The sequence below is a fragment of the Lithobates pipiens genome, unplaced genomic scaffold, assembly GCF_037356315.1.
Source record: "Lithobates pipiens isolate NorthernLeopardFrog02 unplaced genomic scaffold, aLitPip1_a1.2 Scaffold_10, whole genome shotgun sequence".
NCBI lineage: Eukaryota > Metazoa > Chordata > Amphibia > Anura > Ranidae > Lithobates > Lithobates pipiens.
This window is the reverse complement of record NW_027507686.1, coordinates 67479973-67497415: the sequence shown is the minus strand read 5'-3', so window position 1 is coordinate 67497415 and position 17443 is coordinate 67479973.

Genomic DNA, 17443 nt, shown 5'->3' with positions numbered 1-17443 from the left:
ATTAGTGATGCCAGTCAATGCTGCCTTTCAGTGCCTGCTCATCAGTGCTGCCCATCAATGCACATCAGTGCTACCCATCAGTGCTGTCCATCAGTGCTGCCCATCCGTGACGCCTATCAGTGCCCATCAGTGCCGTCCTTCAGCGCCGCCCATCCATGCCGCCTATTAGTGCCCACTAGTGTCACCTATCAGTGCCTATGTGCGGCATATTAGTGCCACCTAATTAGTGCAACGCTGTACCCAAACAAAATGTAGGTCTTTTTTTTCCCCACAAGTAGAGCTTTTTTTTGGTGGTATTTGAGCACCTCTTGGGTACGTATTTTTTGCGCTTTAAACAAAAATAAAAAACAATTTTGAAAAAAAAAACAATATTTTTTATTTTTTGCCATAATAAATATCCCAAAAAATGTATTCATCAGTTTAGGCCAATATGTATTCTTCTACATATTTTTGGGGATAAAAAACGCAATAAGAGTATATTGATTGGTTTATGCAAAAGTTATAGCATCTACAAAATAGGGGATATATTTATGGCATTTTTATTATGATTTTTTTTTTTTTTACTAGTAATGGGAGTGATGAGCGATTTTTAGCGGGACTGCGAGATTTCGGCGGACAGATCAGACACTTTTTTTGGGACCAGTGACAATATTACAGTGAACAGAGCTAAAATAGCCACTGATCATTGTATAAATGACACTGGCAGGGAAGGAGTTAACACTAGGGAGTGATCAAGGGGTTAAGTGTTCCCTGGAGAAGTGTTTCTAATTGTGAGAGGAGTGGACTGACAGGGAGTACAAAGAGATCGCTGTTCCTGATCACTAGGAACAGACAATCTCTCTCTACTCTCCTGACAGAAGGGGGATCTGTTTTTTTACATTGACAGATCCCCATTCTGGCTCCCTGTGGAGTGATCGCGGATGGCCGGCAGCCTGCTATAGCCTTTAAAAGGACCGCCGTACCGGTATGGTGATTTGCACAGCCGAACCAACCTGCCCAGCATAACTACAGCGGCTGGTCATCAAGTGGTTAAATACCCCCAAAAGAAAGCTCTATTTGTGTGAAAAAAAATTATAAAAATTTTATTTGGGTACAGTGTTGCATGACCACGCAATCGTCAAAGTGTGAGAGCGCTGAAAGCTGAAAATTTGACCAGGGCAGGAAGGGGGTGAAAGTGCCTAGTAGGCAAGTGGTTAAAATCAGTGGGCAGAGGAGAGAGGGGGTGGGGCTGAGTCATGGCTCTATGCAGTAATGTGTTTAGGTTTTGTGCTGCCCTAGGCCTGACTAAACTTGTGTACCCCCTAATTTAAATATGATCCACCCTTCCTAACAAGGCCACACCCCTTTCCTTTTAAGACCTGCCCTGAAATTTTCAAGTGGGGACACTAGTTCTGAGGGCCTGGGGGGGGGGGGCGGGGGCAATACCGGTAGCAGTGCGGCCTGCTTTATGAGGGCGCTAGACCAATTTGCCTCTCAGCCCAGTCCACCCCATAAGACTGGCACTACACTAACAGTGTAGCACGAGCCTGCAGGGACTCTTTTCGTGCTGCCCCCCTGCAAAGTGCTGCTCTAGGCCTGGGCCTTATTGGCCTAAGCCAGGGTACAGTGTTGGCTCTATGTCTGAATGGATACACAGAGCAGAGGCTCAACTCATGTTCCCCCATAGCAAGCTTGCTGTGGGGGCACTAGGTAGGAGGGAGGGGCCAGGAGCGCCTGCAAGGAACTTGAGTAGAGGAGGATCTGGGCTGCTCTGTGCAAAACTACTGCACAGAGCAGGTAAGTATAACATGTTTGTTTAAAAAAAAAAAAAGACTTTAGTATTACTTTAAGTCTGATTTGCATACTTGTTCAGGGTCAGTGATTCAGAAAGCACTGAATTTAATTTAGCCAAGCTACTAGCATTTACAGGAGATCAGTAGTGACAGACTACTTTGTAAGGGTAAAGGGGTATTAAACGTATTATGTATCCTTGGGTTTATGTAAAACAGTGCAATATGTAATCTTTTCTATACAGTTCCAGTCATGAAGGCTGGTTAAACATCACCAACTTACATTTTCCAGAAAGCTGAACATTTCATACATTCTTCTCAATATTTTACCTCCTCTTTCTAATGTTACTGTTGTATCGATACTTAACATAATTATTGAGAGGACATTTTCAGCTCATCTGAGTCAAGCTGATTGTCGACATGTAAAAGCTATTAGAATAAAATCCCTTTTTTCTGCATCTTTAAACACCTTTCAGGCTCTCATTTGCACTCAAGTTTTAGAACCAAATGAGGCCACCTCTTTATTTGGCTCACATTCAGGATCCTTCTTACAGAAAAGAAACACACATTAGCATTTCAGATGTCAAGCATAAATCTCCCTTTGTACCTTATTTTCTCCTAATGCCTCTTCAAAGTCTTGCACGACTGGCTGTCTAAATAAGAATTATTATTATTTTGTTTGACTAAGACATTGACCTGATCTGCTTTTCACAGTCTACTAACCCATTTTCTGACTGTAAGAGTCGCCCTTTCTGGCACTCTTCTCTTCAATTAAATGCTAATTTTTTTAATATCTTTGGCAACAACAGAAAGGCATATAGCAAAATATTAAACTGGCATGCTGTGGACATTTAACAGAACTTCTATCGTCTGAATAATAAATCCTAATAAAGAAATGTAAAATTCAGCTCATGCAATGTAAACAGATGTTTGCATATGACACAAAACATCTGCAACACTCCATGGTGCATAGTTAACACTCTTTGGCTGCTGTGCATCAGTTGAATATATGCTGAAATAGTGTGAGAAGGCATGTTTTTCAGAGAGTCCAGATAAATTAAATTATCTAACAATAAATTCAATAGAGCTATTTCTACCCCTTATGCCCATCCCTAATCTTAGCTAGCACTAAGGGAGCTGCAGAAAAAAAGGGGTTTTGACTTCTTGGAGTACAATACATGACACAGGCAATGTATTTACAGACCCTGAGTTATATATACCTGCCCTGGGCGCCTCCACTATAATCCTGTCCCCAATCCATGAGTAAGTGTAGCAAGCACTGCAGACTAACAAAGGAATGAAAGGGAGGGTGGACTGTGTCCTGTACTGTATGCCAATATATGGAACTTACAGGTAAATTTAAATTCCTCCTGTTTTATTCATAATGTACAGGACACAGGTAAAGTATTCATAGACCTTGAGATGCCCCCAAGCAATGAATGAGAAAGGCGGGCAACAACCGGGCAAAGAGAACTGTGCCAACAGGCCCAAAAACAATGTCAACAGAGTGCCGCTGCAAGAACCTTGTGGCTGAAATCTGCATCGACATAAGATTGGACCATCCATCTGGTAGAACTTTTATCATGAATTGGCTTTACACAGCTGTGCCATAGATGCCTAGTGCCAAAATGCCCAGGAAACTCCAACTGATCTGGTGGAGTAGGAACATAAAAGAGCAGGAGGAGATCTGTCCAAAAAATGGAAACATGGACTGTAATTTTTAGGCACTAATTAACCACAAATATTTAAGAATTCAAAAACATTTTATTGAAAATTAAATGAAAGAAATTACCATAAAAACATTTTTGCTGATAACTTTATCTGGTCATGATTGGCCCCAAATTATCAGATCTAATGAAGACCACCCCACGTACATAGATTATACAGTAATTGTTACAGTAGTCAAACTTTGACACAGTTATGAATCCCGACACATTTAAATTTCAACATATCACATTCAGGGGAAAATGATGATCGGTACAAAAAGCTAACAAGACAGCAAAAATGATCAGACAGCCACTAGAGTGTGTCCGTAGGTGACTGACCTCCCCTGTGGCGTACAGCGCCAGGGAGCACAAAGAACACCAGAAATCTCCATTGGAATCCACTAATAATGTAGGAAAGGGGAGGCAGCTCTAATCCAATATAAACACCCAATATGGTTAAAAATCAGCAGTCCCATACCCATGTACCAAGTTATCCTGAGCCAGTCATATAAAGAAAAAAAAAACACTCAAAGGTTTCCAAAGCAGAAAGGTATTGTTCTCTGATTATGAAAAGATAACAAAAAAGGAGCCAGTAGTACCTCAAAACATGCCCCAGGTTTAGAAAGAGGTCTTAAACTGGCACAAAAAATATAGAGTAGATTGCACAAGGGAATATAAATCCCAGTAGCCTCCCCTCTCCCCTGGATAGCATGGCACTCCCAGATAAAGTGACCTCAGCCACATAAGATTGGGCATCCACCTGGCAGAACTTTGAAAAAATATAAACAGAATACCAGGTGGCAGCTTTACATAACTGGGCTACAGAAGTCTGGTGCCAAAATGCTTCAGAAACTCCTACCGATCTGGTGGAATGGGCACATAAAAAGGCAGGAGGAAAGATGTCCATGAGACTGTAAGGTCTTGTGATCAGATTTCTTACTCATTGCACAATGGTGAACTTGGAAGCAGGGTGTCCCTTACAAGGTCCTGAGGAGAGGACAAATAGGGAATCTGTCTGATCGAAGCTGTAGCTTTGAGGTAATGGCTCTGACTACCTCCAGACAATGAAGAGATATTTCCTTTAGATGCTTTGAAGCAGGGCATATTATGTGAAACTTACCTGAAAACAAAGCCCTCGTTGTCACCGCTGGAGGCCGCATCCCTCTTTGCCCATTCTACTTCCGGGTCCAGCTGTGTGACTGGCCAGAGCCGCGTGACGTCACTCCCATGCATGCGTGCAAGAGCCGATGTTCAGGGCACAGGTCTTTGAAGAAACAGCACGGTGGCCGTTTCTTCAAAGCGCATGTGCTGATGACATCATTGGCTGCATATACATTAAATCTCTCCTAAACATTAGGGGATATTTACAGTACCTATAAGTAAACCTTATTATAGGCTTACCTATAGGTACAAAAAAATCAATGGAAGATTACTTCAACTTTAAGGGGGAAGATTGATACCACCTTGGGAAGAAATAATGTTTTTAGGCATAAAACAACCTTGTCTTTGTGAAGTATTAGAAACGGCTCCTTACGGGAGAAAACTGCTAGCTCAGAGACATATCTGACAAATGTGATAGCAACTGCAAAGGCTACTTCGCAGGAAAGGTCAGCTAAGAGGATATTCCTGATGGGTTCAAAGGGGGGTTTTGCAATGGCAGAGAGAACCAAGTTGAGATCCCAAGGAAGCACAGGGTGCTGCAAAGGGGAAATTAATGGGATACACCTTGATGAAAAGTTTTTACAAGAGAGTGATGCTAGGGGTCTTTGAAAGAGAATGGACAATGCTGAGGCCTGTCCTTTCAGAGTGCGTAAGGCCAAGTTTTGGTCAAGAAGGCCAGAATGTGAGGCACAGTGTAATCTGTGGGACTGAAGGGAAAGTGTTTACGCCAGGCAAAGAAGGCTTTCCAGGTATGATAGCAGATCTTTCTGGAAGTGGCTTTTCTTGCTTTTACAATTTTCCTGGACTGTGAGGAAACGCACCTCCACAGCCTGATAGGCTGGCATCGGTTGTTATCACTTTCCAGTAATAGGGCAGAAAATGCCACTCTGTTGTTAGGGCTGGACTTAAAAGCCACCAAGATAGGGAGTTCCTTGCTTGGCTGTACAGGAGCTTGCTTCTTATAGGTCAACAAGATGTTGTGCTAAAATAGTGCTACACCTATTAAGTCTGTGTCCTAGTTTATAATCATAAACCCACAGGCAAAAAAATGATGATGATGATGTGCATAATATATACACACAACTGATATAAGTAAAGTGCACAAGTGCAATAAATGCTGAACAAATTCTCAGTGGGGGTATGCAAACCCCTTTTACATAAAAGTGCTTCTGTGTTCAGAAAAATATATCAATCATAAAAAACATGAGAGAACATAAAAACATGATAAAAAATATTGTTACACAAACAGTGTCAAAAGTGCATGTGCATAGGAAGTCATGACAATAATATTACACAAATAGTGTCAAAAGTGCATATGCATAAACCATACACAATCCCTAATGGTAAACAGTACTTAATAGCAACCAGTCCTATATGTGATTTGAAACACTTCTGCTGACACTGCGTGAAATAAATGCATATACGTGATCTCCAGTGATCATTCTACTGGCATGCTTCTATATCCATCTGTGATTCCAAACATCTTTTTTGTTTTATTTTACTTTGCACAAACTTATGACACGTGTTTAACGTATGCAGCTCAATAGTGGTAATTTGGCATAGGGAGGCATTTAAGGCTTTCGGGATCTTGTTGTTTTTTTCAAAAAGATGTTGTGTTGGAGGGAAGGAAGAGGTGCTAGGACCCTTGTGAATACTTGGAGCAGAGGATAGTCCAAGCGAGTTTCCCCATGGGAAACAATGGAAACTCAGATAATCTGTTCCAGTGGCACTGCTAGTGTATGCAGTACTGAATACACTTCCGCACATGGTGCAATCACTGCCCATTGTGGGGATACTGGGATTGCAGAATGCCATGTGGATGAACAGTCTACTTTGAACCCCAACCCTACTTTAATAATACAGTGGTACCTTGGATTATGCTTGTAATCCAAAGCACTTGTATATCCAAGCGAGTTTCCCGTGGAAACTCAGATAATCTGTTCCAGTGGCACTGCTAGTGTATGCAGTACTGCATGTAACCAGAGGTGGGGGGCACCGGAGACATTCGGAAACACACGGAGAACACTTTTTCTGAGTGTCTCTGAACGGCTCCAAGTGTCACCTCTGGTCAAATGTGGTACTGCACACCCCAGAGGCTTGAATCCTGCTCATCTTGTGAGACAACGCTCGCAAACCGAGTCAGGATTTAAAAAAAATTATAACTCGTATTGTGAAACGCTCGTAAACCACATTACTCGAAATCTGAGGTATTACTGTATAGGGTATCTAAGCTTGGGAGAGGTGTGGAGTCCCCTGCTGTGTATTGTTTCCCTCATATATTTATGGGGGACGGAGTGACATTACTCTAAAGTATCTACGTCAGTATAGTACTCATAAAGTATCTGGGTGGACTGATGTAGCTAAGCATTCTAATGGAGTCCAATGTAATTCTAAACTCCTCAAGCCTGGATTGTAAAACGGCATATATTATAAAGATTGCATGGGAGAGACACATGATAAGAGTGAAATAGACACTGCCATCCCAAATGAGTTACAATATGGGAAAATCTCCCCCAGTGGGGTTCTTTTGCAGCAAAAATACAATTGTTAGAAAAATAGTTAAAAGATTTTTATCAGCATACCCGATAGGCATGAACTTGCCTTAATTACCTGAAGCAACTGTTACACTTGTATTGGAAACCGTTGGAGACTGTTGTCATAGGAGACAGCGCTCTTATCTGTGCAGATGTGGCATCTTGCTGGATGCTTTTCCCTGCATGGCTGTCCTGTAGAAGTCTGGCACATTTGAGTGCCCCAAGGAGTGGTGCGGCCAAATTACCCTTGCTGTCATCATCAAAACAGCCGCCTTTGGCGGCAACAGATTTGTTTATGACTATCTTGGTTACTTGGGGAACCACAGCCTGGTCCGGGTAACATGGCCGGGTCTCAGGTGGACTGAAACCCTGACACTTGTTTCAAAACCTGAACTGTCCGGCTGAATCCTGGACAGGTGGCACACCCTAGGTGTCTCTACATTGGAGAGGCTGCCTGCTGGCTAAGTGGGTGGTGATTCTGTCTAGTAGCACTGGGGTTGCTGGTTCAGTTCCCCAACATGCTAATGCTTGTGTTGAAGTTTACCGTATATCTTCTCCCTGTGTGGTTTTCTCACTACAATCCAAACACATGCTCTGCACCTACTATGCCTTACGACCCACTCCATGTGGAGGGAGATTGACAACTCAAGGCTCTGGAGGTTCTCATTGGACTGAAGGAGTCCTGGGTCCTTGCTACATATATTATAGTATGTAAAGCATGCTTGTTGCAAGAAGAAACGCTTGATTTCAGTTAGCTGCAGACAGCTGGTGCAATAAAGATTGTGATGCCAACCAAGCAGATTTTTGGCAGAGGAGACAGAGGAAGTGTCCGGCTACATCCGCTGCCTGACCACGCCCCCCCGCAATTAATTTCTTTACTAAAAGCAAGCATTTTAAAGAATGAAATGGATTCAGTTTGTTTTGTTGTAACTAGTTGTGATTGGCCCAGTCTGTACTATGTGATCACTGTGACCAATAACAGCTAGCAACACAATTGTACACAATGGATGGCTTGATAGGAAGCCATCCATCATCTGTCATGTGACCTGCTGTGATTGATTATAGCTGCCACATGGTACAGTGGACTGCTACAGTGATCAGTCATCAGCTGTGTCTGGTAGACACAGTCGGTGACAGATCACGCCACAGCACAGCCCCGTGTCATATGATGTCCACCCGGATTGACAAAAAGCCAGCCCTGGCGTCATTCTGCCATTCTGCTGGGCGGCAACGGGTAAAGCAAATCCTTTTGTGTGAATCTTTTGCCAATTTTCTTACCTGGAGATCCTGCCAGTACCAGCACTTCCTGATGAGGACTTACAATGCAAAGTCACTGCTTTGTAATTAGCAACAGTGTTGTTAGCCTACTGTGTGCACTCAATTGGGCTGTTTATCATGCATACAGCCAATTGAAGTAGTTTGGGTAAACGAAAATATAAAGAATTGCACTAAACCCGTGACACAGAATAATGAAATCATTTGAAAAATTCCCCAAACATAAAGATATAAAATTTTAATTTTTTGTGAAGAATCACCAACAAGTGGGACACAATTGTGAAGTGGAACGAAATCTATTGGATATTTTAAACCTTTTTAGCAAATAAAAAACTGAAAAGTGGTGCGTGCAAAATTATTCGGCCCCTTTACTTTCAGTGCAGCAAACTCACTCCAGAAGTTCAGCGAGGATCTCTGAATCATCCAATGTTGTCCTAAATGACTGATGGTGATGAATAGAATCCACCTGTGTGTAATCAAGTCTCTTTATAAATGCACCTGCTCTGTGATAGTCTCAGGGTTCTGTTGAAAGCGCAGAGAGCATCATGAAGACCAAGGAACACACCAGGCAGGTCCGTAATACTGTTGTGGAGAAGTTTAAAGCCGGATTTTGATACAAAAAGATTTCCCAAGCTTTAAACATCCCAAGGAGCACTGTGCAAGCGATCATTTTGAAATGGAAGGAGTATCAGACCACTGCAAATCTACCAAGACCTGGCCGTCCCTCTAAACTTTCAGCTCAGACAAGGAGAAGACTGATCAGAGATGCAGCCAAGAGGCCCATGATCACTCTGGATGAACTGCAGAGAACTACAGCTGAGGTGGGAGAGTCTGTCCATAGGACAACAATCAGTCGTACACTGCACAAATCTGGCCTTTATGGAACAGTGGCAAGAAGAAAGCCATTTCTCAAAGATATCCATAAAAAGTCTCGTCTAAAGTTTGTCACAAGCCACCTGGGAGACACACCAAACATGTGGAAGAAGGTGCTCTGGTCAGATGAAACCAAAATCCAACTTTTTACCCACAATGCAAAATGATATGTTTGGCGTAAAAGCAACACAGCTCATCACCCTCAACACACCATCCCCACTGTCAAACATGGTGGTGGCAGCATCATGGTTTGGGCCTGCTTTTCTTCAGCAGGGACAGGGAAGATGGTTAAAATTGAGGGGAAGATGGATGCAGCCAAATACAGGACCATTCTGGATGAAAACCTGTTGGAGTCTGCAAAAGACCTGAAACTGGAACGGAGATTTATCTTCCAACAAGACAATGATCCCAAACATACAGCAAAATCTACAAAGGAATGGTTCACAAATAAACGTATCCAGGTGTTAGAATGGCCAAGTCAAAGTCCAGACCTGAATCCAATCGAGAATCTGTAGAAAGAGCTGAAAACTGCTGTTTACAAACGCTCTCCATCCAACCTATCTGAGCTCGAGCTGTTTTGCAAGGAAGAATGGACAAGAATTTCAGTCTCTCGATGTGCAAAACTGATAGAGACATACCCCAAGCGACTTAAAGCTGTAATTGCAGCAAAAGGTGGCTCTACAAAGTATTAACGCAAGGGGGCCGAATAATTTTGCACGCCCCACTTTTCATTTTTTTATTAGTTAAAAAAGTTTCAAAAATCCAATAGATTTCGTTCCACTTCACAATTGTGTCCCACTTGTTGGTGATTCTTCACAAAAAATAACATTTTTATATCTTTATGTTTAAAGCCTGAAATGTGGCAAAAGGTTGAAAAGTTCAAGGGGGCCGAATACTTTCGCAAGGCACTGTATTACTTATAGTTAGTGTAATTAATACCTGGTGTGAGCAAGATCCCACCCCCTTGAACATCCACACCATGGGAATTGATGGCCGCTGAAACAGCGACCCCACCGTGATCGCCTCGGCGTTCTAGAAGACACACAGATGTGTCCCGGGAACCCCCGACGCCGCTGACACAAACGGCGTGACATCAGGGGTGAAAACAACCACACACGTGCAGTGCAACTGCAGCGCCAAGAGCGGGATGGCCCCACCGCGCAGGCGCGAAGTATCACCAAACAGCGAAAAATGACGCACATGCGCAGTGTGGACGCAGTGCAGGGAGCGAGACGGAACCCACACGCACGTGCAAATCACCCCAACGTCCAACGGCGATCACAGAATTCCACCGCCGTGGGATTGAGTTCCATGCAGTCCATTAATGGACCGCACAGACTAGGAAGTGAACATTGTAAATCCCTACCTCCTCCTCTCCCCCATGCCGTGAGGGCCCCCCAACAAGCCCTCGCCACACCCCCCACACACACATATATAGGAGGCTGGACCGGGACATGGCCGCTGGATCCAAGAAAATCTGAGAAGAAGAGAGAAAGGAAAAAAAGAAGAAAAGCAAGCAAAAAAACATAAAATTTTTCATTTGCAGTAATTTATACCGAATTTCTAAACTTATCATTGCCATCATTTACATTAACAATTATGATCATTTTATTTAATATGGAAATTATGTATTAATCATTTTTTATGCCAGAACTCTGTGTATGGCATAGTCTCTCAAATAATGTTGGATTTATCTGAGCTAGGACAGAAACACTGTCATATCTCATATGATGCTTAGGGGAACATTAGTATGATCATATTAATTATGAAAACCCTAAGAATCTTAAAAAGATTTCAAGTGGGCACAATTCAAATGAGCAAGAAAAAAAACATCCAAGTAAGTTGGACATCTGCAGCTGGGGACTTGTGCTCCAAACTGAAGGTGAAAAGAGCTATTAAATGCATACCACTTTCACATACTATCTTTTATTTATATTTCGTAGTGACAATTTTGCTTAATAGGAAACAGGGAAATCCCCTGCATGTGCCATAATGCAACCGGGTGGGCGTATCGGACCCACAATTTTGGGATAGTAATAATGAATACAAAACAAAACACATAATTTGATTAATACACTTTTGTCTACACCATATACTCTGTCCAAAACTATCCTTTGCTAGCTTGTTTTGCCTGAACAGTAGCCCTTCAAAAAAGGTGCAAATGAAAGAGACCTGGATATATTGTGGCCTGAAGCCTATATATCCATTTTTGTTCAATTTGCAGTAATTTCTTATTCCAATCACCGCCTTGAATTGGAATATGCATCCCGTCGAGAACGGTGAAGGAAACCTTCGGCATTTTATAGTGATGTTTCGTGACCACGTGTCTCCCCAGAGGGAGATAGATGTTACCTATCTCCATACTATAGATGCGTTTTGATGTTCTATACCAAAATCTTTGCTTTGTTTTACCTACGTAAAATGCTCCACATGTGCAGGTCATAAGATAAACTACTCAGCAAGTTTGACAGTTTGCAAAGTGTTTGGGTTTAAAGACTTCACAATTAGGGAGAGTAAAGATTTTTTCTTTTTTAATCAATGGGCAATGTGCACAATGTCCGCATGGGAACGTACCATACGTTGAACAATGTTTCTTGTTAGATTTTTGATATTTGCTTTTTACTAATTTATCTTTAAGGGACGAAACCCGTTTAAAGGTGACAGATGGAAAAGGAGAAATGAACTGCTTCACTTTTTCATCATCTGTACGGATAGGCCAATGTCTACTTAAAATGCTCTGGATCTGTTCGTGTTGTAATAAAAAGCACATAATCATCCATGTGAAATTACTTTTCTTACTTTTTTCAGCAACAGGTTTAGATAACAAAGTCTCTTGTGTCTGTCTGATCGTACGGTTATACGCCTTGCTTAGACAGCAACGGCTGTAATCACAATCCAGAAGGCGATTTTGAATCTTTCCAGCTTCTGCTTTGAAAAGGCTCTCGCTGGAACAGTTCCTCTGCAAACGAAGGTACTGTCCATACGGAATAAAATTCTTTAGGGATGTGGCGTGGAAGCTAGCCGCATGGAGGACTGTGTTCATCGCCGTACTTTTTCTGTAAAGGTTACTAATCAAGTTACCTTTAAAATCCTGTTCAATTTTTACATCCAAGAAAGTAACGCACTTTACATCTTGAATCATAGTGAATTTTAGATTAAAATTATTTATATTCAAAGTGTCGAAAAATTTGATCAAAGCATCCTCGGTACCCTCCCAAGCGACGAAAACATTTCTCTTTGGAGAGAGGAGAACCTTCCAGAAGAACAACCATCTCTGCAGCACTCCACCAATCAGGCCGTGTGGTAGAGTGGCCAGACGGAAGCCTCAGTAAAAGACACATGGCAGCCTGCCAAGAGTTTGCCAAAAGGCACCTGAAAGACTCTCAGACCATGAAAAACAAAATTCTCTGGTCTGATGAAACAAAGTTTGAACTCTTTGGCCTGAATGCACTGATTGGCTGCTAGAGGTTACAGCAGGGGAACATGATATACATATGAATGCCGCCTTTATTTACATATCAATGCCTCCGGTCGCAGCTATTTACTCAGTAATGCCACGACTATTTACATATGAATGACGGTTATTTACATGTAAACACATGGTCTACAGGTGAGTCATCTGTTCACAACAATATGCCAGAGCTGGGCAGAATTAGAAACAGCACTTCACACTGAGATATCGGGACACAGCACAAGACTGAAACTCCAAGGGGTGAGGGAATTTAAACTGGGATAGTTGGCAAGTATGAGGCATCACCCATCAAAGTACCTGTCACCAGCCATCAAAGTACCTGTCATCATCCATCAAAGTACCTGTCACCAGCTATCAAAGTACCTGTCATCATCCATCAAAGTACCTGTCACCATCCATCAAAGTACCCGAGTACATGTCACAGTCCATCTGAGTACCTGTCACAGCCCATCTGAGTACCTGAATACCTGTCACAGTCCATCTGTGTACCCGAGTACCTGTCACAGTCTGAGTATCCGAGTACCTGTCACAGCCCATCTGAGTACCTGAGTACCTGTCACAGTTCATCTGAGTACCCGAGTATCTGTCACAGTCCATCTGAATACCCACGTACCTGTCATAGCCCATCTGAGTACCCGAGTACCTATCACAGTTCATCTGAGTACCCGAGTACTTGTCACAATCCATCTAAGTACCCGAGTATCTGTCACAGCCCATCTGAGTACCCGAGTACCTGTCAGAGTTCATCTGAGTACACAAGTATCTGTCACAGTCCATCTAAGTAAATGTCACAGTTCATCTGAGTACCCGAGTACCTGTCACAGTTCATCTGAGTACCCGAGTACCTGTCACAGTCCATCTGAGTACCTAAGTACCCGATTACCTGTCACAGTCCATTTGAGAACCTGTCACAGTTCATCTGAGTCCCCAAGTACCTGTCACAGTTCATCCAAGTACCCGAGTACCTGTCACAGTTCACCTGAGTACATGAGTATCAGTCAAAGCCCATCTGAGTATCTGTCACAGTTCATCTGAGTACCTATCACAGTCCATCTGAGTACCTGTCTCAGCCTGAGTACCTATCTGTAGCCCATCAGAGTACCGGAGTACCTGTCACCAGGCCATAAGAGTACCCGACTACCTGGCACCAGGCCATCAGAGTACCCGAGTACCTGTCACCAGGTCATCAGATTATCCGAGTACCTATCACCAGGCCATCAGAGTACCAAAGTACCTGTCACCAGGCCATCAAAGTGCCCGAGTACCTGTCACCAGCCCATCGGAGTACCCGAGTACCTGTCTCCAGCCACCAGAGTAGCCGAGTACGTATCTGCAGCCCATCAGAGTACCTGACTACCTATCTGCAGCCAATGCCTCATAGTGCCAATGCCTCATCATTGGGGTGTTTTCTTTTCAAAATGGGGTAATTTTGTGGGTAATTCCATTGTCCTGGTGCTCCAGGACCTTCAAAAGTGTGATAGGTAGGAATGAAATGATATGTGTAATCAATGCTCCTAGAACGCCTTAAGGTACTACTTCAATGTTGGGCCTCTGTATGTGGCCAGGCTGTGCAAAAGTCTCACACGTGGTATTGCCATACTCAGGAGGAGTAGCAGAATGTGTTTTGGGGTGTCATTTTTGTTATATACATGCTATGTGTTAGAAATATCTTATAAATTGACAACTTTGTGTAAAAAAATAAAATAAAAACTAAAAAAAAGATTTTCATTTTATTTCCACGTTTTCTGAAAACGTTGTGTAAAAAAATTAACTGTTCAAAAGACTCATAATGCTTCATAGAATATATGTTGGAGTGTTTGTTTTCCAAAATGGAGTCAATTTGTGGGTAATTTGACTGTCCTGGTGCTCCAGGGCATTCAAAAGTGTAATAGGTCGCTAGGAAATTAGAGGTGTAATTTATGCTCCTAGAACGCCTGACGATGCTCCCTGCATGTTGGTCCTCTGTATGTGGCCAGGCTGTGCAAAAGTCTCACACGTGGTATTGCCATACACAGGAGGAGTAGCAGAATATGTTTTGGAGTGTAATTTTTGCTATATACATGCTTTGAGTTAGAAATATCTTATAAATTGACCACTTTGTGTAAAAAAAAAAATATGTTTTCATTTTCTTTCCACGTTTTCAAAAACTTTTCAAAAATTACAACTTCAAAAAACTCACCAGGCCTCTTACTAAATACCTTGGATTGTCTACTTTTCAAAAAGGGGTCATTTGGGGGGGGGGGGGTATTTGTACTTTCCTGACATTTCAGAGCCTCAAGAAATGAGATAGGTCCTCAGTGCATCAGGTGTGATCAGATGTGATCAACTTTTAATGATTTGCACCATAGCTTGTAGACTCTATAACTTTCACAGAGACTAAATAATATCCACTAATTTAAGTTATTTTTACCAAAGAGATGTAGCAATATAAATTTTAGCCCAAATTTATGAACAAAAATTACTTATTTGCAAAATTTTATCATAGAAACGAAAAAAAAGTGCTTTTTTTTCAAAATGTTTGCTCTTTTTTCCCGTATGTTGCAAAAAATATAAAATCCAGTGGTGATTAAATACCACCAAAAGAAAGCTCTATTTGTATGAAAAAAACGGAAAATTGTATACTCACCTTTCCGTAATTTTCCTTTCCTGACGCATCTTCATGGCACCACACACTGGGTTGTGACTCTGCCCCCACAACCTGACAGGATTGGTTAACTATAAATTTGAAGGGGAGACCCCCTGCTGCATTCTCTGTAAATATCATCATAAACTAAACAAACGGGAGGGAATTGTGTGGTGCCATGAAGATGCGTCAGGAAAGGAAAATTACGGAAAGGTGAGTATACAATTTTCCGTTTTCCTGACGCCTTCATGGCAGCACACACTGGGAAATAACTCGCCAGACGGGTGGGTAAATGCAAAAAATATTTAATTCCTACAATGCCGAAGAGTTGGCTCTAATAACAGATCTACCAAAATCTGCCAAGGACAAATGGGCAGAGTTCACTTTATAGTGAGAAATGAAAGTATGCTCAGAAGACCATGTTGCTGCCCTACAAATCGTCTTAGGAGAAACTCTGCAATATGCCGCCCAAGAAGTAGCCACTGCCCTAGTAGAATGAGCCCTGATGTCTTCTGGAATCGCCAAATGTTGCGTGGAATATGCCTTTTTAATGGCTCTTACCAACCAGGACGCAATAGTGCGTGAGGAAGCTGGCAGTCCGCGTCTAGTTCCATGAGGAATAATCAAGAGAGAGTCTGTCTTCCTAAAGGAGATAGTAGCTGACAAGTAGTTGGTGATGGTGGATTTAATGTCCAGCGGATGAGGATCTCCCTGATCATCAGTGAAGGATGGAAGGACAATATCTTGGTTATAGTGAAAGGAAGAAGCCACTTTGGGTATGAAATGATCTGAGGGTCTAAGAACTACCCTGTCTGGAAAGGAAACCAGATAAGGCTCTGAAATAACCAGGGCTTGAATTTCCGACACTCTCTTGGCTGATGTTATGGCAATTAGAAAAGCAAGCTTCAAAGTCAAGTCCCATAGTGAAATAGATTCCACAGGAATAAACGGTGGATTAGAAAAAGCATGAAGAACTACCGACAGATCCCATGATGGAAACATAGGCTTCCTAGGAGGCTTTATCTTCAGACTAGCCTTAAGAAATTGGATGACCAGGGGATGAAAAGCCCATTTTGTGCCTGTTTTAGCAGAGAGAGCCCAAACCTGCACCTTGAGGGCGCTTGAACTGAGGCCTTTGTTAATTCCCGACTGAAGGAACTCCAGAATTTGAGGTGGTCCCGGAGCAAGAGGATTCCAATTTCTTTCTCGGGCCATAAGGCAGAACTTTTCCCAAATCCTAGCATAGATGGAATTCGTGGAAACTTTCCGAGCCTGCATTAAGGTAGAAATGACCTCCTGGGAACAGCCTTGCGCCCTCAGCCTAGACCTTTCAACTTCCAGGCCATCAGATGTAACCTCTCGGGAGCAGGATGAAGGAACTGTCCCTGTGAGAGAAGGTTTGGTTCTAGTGGCAGAACAATTGGTGGCTGGACACTGAGCTGTAGAAGGGTTGTAAACCACGGCCTCCTCGGCCAGAATGGGATTACTGCGATTACCGTTACTGAGGACCTCCGAAGTCTGGACAGGAACCTCGCAATTAGAGGAGTAGGCGGGAATATGTATCCCAACTTGAAACTCCATGGATGTATCAGACAGTCTATTCCCTCGGCTGATGGAAACGGATTCCTCGACAGGAACCTGTGACATTTGGTGTTTAAAGGAGTGGCCGCTAGATCTATCTCCAGTGTCCCCCAGGTTTCCGTCAGGAGAGAAAAAATTTGAGGACTCAAAGACCACTCGTTGTTGGACAACGGCTTCCGACTCAGATAGTCGGCCAATGCATTCTGCGTTGCTGGGACATATACTGCTCTTAAGTCCGTTAGGTGAACTTGGGCCCATTCTAAAATGGGACGAACTTCCTCCATCAAGGTAACACTTCTTGTACCTCCCTGTCTCTGCACATAAGATACTGCCACCTTGTTGTCCATCCTGATAAGCACACTCTTCCCCGAGAGCAGAGACGTGAATGCCGTTAGGGCATGAAAGGCCGCCCTGAGCTCCAAAATATTGGAAACTACTCCTAGGGCTTG